Consider the following 5439-nt stretch of genomic DNA (forward strand, 5'->3'; position numbering starts at 1 on the left):
ACTGCAACCTCCACCTCCCAGGTTCAAGCGATTCTCCTGCCTCAGCCTCCTGAGTAGCTGGCATTACAGGTGCATGCCACCACACCCGGATAATTTTTTGTGTTTTTAGTAGAGACAGGGTTTCTCCATATTGGCCAGGCTGGTCTCCAACTCCTGACCTCATGATCCACACGCCTCGGCCTCCCAAAGTGGTGAGATTACAGGCGTGAGCCATTGCGCCTGGACAAAAATCTTAAGTTTACTCTGATTGAATCAACCAAGACACCTGCCCCCAGTAACAGGTCACTGGGATCAGAGAAGTCTGCATCCTTGAATGGCTGAGATGGGTTCCAGTGACATCTGAGCTCAACCTGTGGGAAGCAGGGAGAGTTGTTTCAGTTATACTACTGGGTTCAGACCAGTCAGGACCCACTGCTAGAACTGAGGTTTGGTATGCTGGCATCCAAATTGCATAACTGTAAAATTCTGAATTTTAGAAAACAAGACAGTTGTTTGATAATCTTAACACAGAGGCTATAAGCAAAAGCCTTTAATTGTAACAGGAAAGCTAATCTACTCATTTAAAGTGTTCAAAATTACCTGTGGTGTCTTTTTTGACTTGAGAAGAATGTAATGTGTAATGGCAAGAAAAATGGTGTTTCTTGGAGAAATGCTTATATCAGTTGGCTATTTTTGCTGAGAATCCTACTCATTGCTTTGTACTTTGATATATGTATTGATTCTCAGTTTAAAAGAGTATCAGGCTTATTAGAATAATTTTAAATCATTCATGTTAAATTGGTTTGTTCCTTGGTCACAATGTTTCCCTTATTTGAAAGCCACGATTTCCAATGCATTCTTTGTAAGGAATGGACACCAAACTCAGAAAAAAAAATCTCTGTTAGTGTAACTCTAATGGATGCATAACAATTAACAGTAATGTAGCTTAAATATCACAGGACACAGCAATTTTCTTCACTAATGGTGGTGATGAAATCTATGCAAGTTAAGTATGAATAAGAAACAATAGTACATTTGGATACATTTGGTAAATTTTGGGCAGAATTTGATAATATATCTAGCCGTCTTTGACAGATATTGGCTCTTTTGACCTTTTAGATTATATTTTACATAATATAATAATTCCAGTTTATTGTATATTATTTAATCTAACTTAATTTGGATTTGTATGACTTTAACGTGATTCGTTGTATATAATTTTTTGTTGGAAGATACGAAAGGTCAGTCTGGATCATGAGTGACTTTCCAATCATATCCATGAAATCAGTATCAGATTATAATGCTTAACATATCTCAGATTAGCAAGATAAGTTGATTTTCAGAAACAACAATTGTGATTTTTGAATATTCTGGTTACAACTCTCACTTGAAAATTTAGAGATTTTTTTAAAAAGGCATTACTACTCCATCCCTGTATGTGAGCTTAATTTGTTGGAGTGTAAAATTCAGAAAAATAACTATTTGAATAAAATTTTGCTTTCTGCCCCTTCCCCCACTTATGTTATTCTCACTCTTAATAGAATAAAGGGAACAGTGCTGCATGGATATGACACAGGTATTAAATTCATCTGAGTCAGATGTTTTCAGGAATTTGGGTAAAATAGAATGTCTCAGTCAAAAATTTTGCCAGAAATGCATTATCATAAGAGTACAATAAATCACCACTATGGATAGCAATAATATTGTAGGCCTTAGGAGTGACTATAGAGTGACTATAGAGACTTATTCAATCAGTAGTATCTTTTTATGTAGTCACCTGGAGATGTACATGAGTAAAACTTTCTGCAAGTGACAGAGTAGAATCTATTTACTCTCATAACCAAAAAGTCCAGAGTACATTTGGCTTCAAGTCTTATTTTGATTCAGGGGTTCAAACCAATTTATAGGACCTACTATCTCTTAATCCCTTAGTTAGCCCTTGCTAGTCTCTGTGTTACGATTTCATGCACAGGTTCCTTTTGAAGCAAGTGGGTGCTTCCAGCCATAATCTCACTACCTCCCAATTCCATGTTCTGTGAAAACAGTGTCTGTTGTCTGAAAGTACTTACAAGAGTCCCAAGGCTGATTCATTCCGGTTGGACAAGCTTTAGTCATGTGTCCATCTCTGAACCAGTCACTGTGGCCATCAAATGAGTGCGTGACTCAATTAATGCTTGGCCGCATGCCCATCACATGGTCCTAGCAAAGAGCTTCACTCAGATCACATCAAGTTCGGTGTCCCTAAGAGAAAACAGAGCATGTTGCTGGAATAAAAAAAAGTAAATGCTTAGGAAGGGAATGTTTGCTATGGTAGTCTATTCAGGCATTATGGGATGTTAACTCAAGATGTTTTGGGAACTTTTGCCTTAGTATGGAAAGCTTATGACTCACTCCCCACAAAATAGTCTTATTATTTTATATCTCCAGTAAAATTTTTATTGGAAAGGGTTTTACAAAATTTACTTAGCATTCTTATTTAGCCCTGCAATAACTGACTTTTGACTGGTTCCAAAATAGAAATTGTCCTCATAGGAAAAGGATTTGCTCTTGTTGTGAATATTTACAAGAGTGCTCTAGATATGCTCATGTAAATTCCAGAACCTCAGGTCTAAAAATACTCTGGAAAAATATCAGATCATTGGCATAAATGTGTAATATCCCAAGATGACTGATTTGAAAGAGTGTACACTCATTTAGATATATAAATTCTGGTTTATTTGTGTACAAAATATCCCTCCATAGGAAGGTAATTATGATAATAAGCTTTGGAGCTTGACTACCTGGGCTTGAATCTCAGGTAGTCAGTGTTCTATCTTGAAAAAGTTATTTAAGTCTTCTCTGTCTCAGAAACTTTATATGTAAAATGATAATGACAGTTGTAATAGTACCTATTTCATTGGATTGTTTGAGATGCAAGTGTATTAATATATATTTCCTAATAAATGATAGTTTGTATTAATATTATTTTAAAATGCATCTAAAATTACTATTTTGCAAGTGAGGACAGAAGTATACTATAAGTCAGCTTGAGAGAGCTATCAAGCCTATGGTTATTGAAAAGTAGGAAATATGATATGGGTACAGGTAGCATGGAAACAAATGGAGAGCCAGGGAAACTAGGTTTTGACCCTGATTTTTCCCCAAGTAATGATAATTGTGGGCAATTATCTATATATCTGTGGGTCTTTTATAGCAATGAAATTAAATAATTATATAAGTAAACATGAAATCCAGAATAAAAGAGTAATCAGTATTGGTTTGGAGTTAATTAAGCAAGACATCCCAGTAGACATATATTTGCAACATAGTTTTGAAGTATATTGGAGGACAAGATTAGTGGAGATTAAAGAAAATAATAAGAGGCCTTCTTTGGGTGAGGGTAAGTAGAGGACTGCAGCAGTTGATGCATAGAGGTAGAGCTTTTCAAACAATTTGGAAGTATTATAATTTGCTTTGGTTAGTGTGTAGGAGCATGTGGGTGAAATAATAATAGTTAAATACACAGAGGCAAGAAGCAGTCATTTAATATACAGTATTTAGGGCTAAGCTTAAGTTTTTTAAGCATTAAGAAGTTATCTTAAATTCCTGAGTAGGGAAGCATGTGGTATTTGAGAAAATGACAAACATTTTGAAACAAGGCCTAGTGCAGCAAGTTACACACAGTAGTATTTCAAGAAATGTGTGTTGCTTTGAAATTCACTGACAGCTTAAAAATAGACACTTCTGGTTGGAGCACTAAGCTACATGGTCCTCATGGTGTTCTCTTTATAAAACATTTTATTTTAATCGTACAAATCTGTAAAAGTTGTCCATCTCCCATATTTAAACTGAATCCTAGGAGGCACATGTACTTCTCTGGAAGTGTTATCCATTTATTCTCTTTCAGAAGATGTTGTCTCCTATTGGAGAAGGACCGACTTAGACACAATTTAATTATCAATAGGCCCTAGCATAATAAGATAGCTCAGTAAATATCTAGGGAATTAAGGGGGTCCCTTTATTGTACTATGCTCTCATCTATAGGATTCGCAAGAGATGAGGTTACTTCTAACTGAACAGAGGTTTTCCCTGGATATTAACAATCGTTTTTTCAGAATCCTTTTTGTTTGTTTTCTTTTAGTCGCTTCTCAAGGAAGAAGGTGTGCATTACTTACTCCAATGCAAACTCCTCTATTCGATTTGTTCCCGTCTATATCAAGTGAGATCTATGAACTTAGAGTCCAACTTCTGCTCTGCCTCTCCACCAGTCTCTTCAAGAAAGATCACCTTCCTTAAAGAAAACCAACATTTGTATCAGACAGTAATTGATATTAAGACATGATGGTAAATCCAGTTAAAACATTAATTTTGTATAAGATGTATAACTGAAAATTCAGGCAAATTACAGCATGTTTTTAAGTAGTCAGTGGAATATAAAAGAGGAAATCTAATTCCTATGAGCAGCATAGGACAGTAAATAGTGGAGAGAAGTTTAAGAAATACAGAAAATACTAACCGTAGTGCACTACTTGGTTCTAGTGTAAAATATGTATATAATCCTATTAGTAAGGAGGGGTAGGTGATGCTATAGTAACAAACACACCCTAAATTTCAGAGGATGGAAAGAATGTTTCTTTCTCACTCACACTGAATATGATTTCCAAAGTTGGTGGAGCCTCAGCTCTGTGTGGTCCTCACTCTGGTGGCCAGGATAAGAAAGAACAGCCATTCTCTGGAACAGCCTTTTTAGGGAGAAAGATGGAGAATGCATTACCTATCTTGCACTGGCTCTTAAAGCTTCCACATGTTACTTCCATTCTCATTTTGTAGTTCAAAGAAATTGACGTGGCCATGTCAATTCCACTGTGGGAGAGAAATGCAACTTTACCTTCTGCCTAGAAAGACACTGCAGGTATTTGGTGAACAACAACAATGTAGCACTCGTAAAAAAGCAAAATAAGTTTCAAATTTTTTTCAATTACTTTTCAACTTTAAGAATTGACTTATAAGGAAAGCATGGAGGACAATTTTGGAATGTAAATGTTAGCATTGCCTAAAATGCCAAATCAAAAAACCTTTGTTTCTATCCCATAGCCTCTTAAATAAGATTCCATTTCCATAGAAACTAGCACCTCCCTGCAGCCTTTTTGTCACTACCCTCCTACACAAATATTATCGCAAAACGGTGCTGAATGGAACTTCTCTCGACGCTTCAGAATTTTGACCGAAGAGTCAAAGCTGAGGGGAATAGGCAACAGGTGGCTCATATTCCATAAGAAGACATGCTCCCCCACCTCATCCAGCTGATGTAAGCAGAAAACTAGAACATATTTGAATGCATTGAATGAGTGAGCTGCAGGCATAGAGGGAGAGTGTTTTGCATTCTTTCCTCCCTCTCCTTTCAAGCCTACCAAGAAGGACTGTAAGAAAATTATTCATATAAATTGGAGTATCTGTTGAAAAGGAAGACTGGCATCTTCC

General features: G+C 36.2%; 1 long non-coding RNA gene across 1 annotated transcript; it reads right to left on the reverse strand.

Moving 5' to 3' along the window:
* Positions 1-216: 216 nt before the first annotated feature.
* On the reverse strand, positions 217-4182 carry LOC105492622 (uncharacterized). The gene is made up of 3 exons (XR_011609746.1): positions 4134-4182; positions 2049-2220; positions 217-350 (listed from the first exon to the last, which is right to left on the reverse strand). It is a non-coding gene; the product is annotated as an uncharacterized lncRNA (long non-coding RNA).
* Between the last annotated feature and the right edge of the window lie 1257 nt (positions 4183-5439).

This window comes from Macaca nemestrina, chromosome 11 (genome assembly GCF_043159975.1).
Source record: "Macaca nemestrina isolate mMacNem1 chromosome 11, mMacNem.hap1, whole genome shotgun sequence".
NCBI classification, from domain to species: Eukaryota; Metazoa; Chordata; class Mammalia; order Primates; family Cercopithecidae; genus Macaca; species Macaca nemestrina.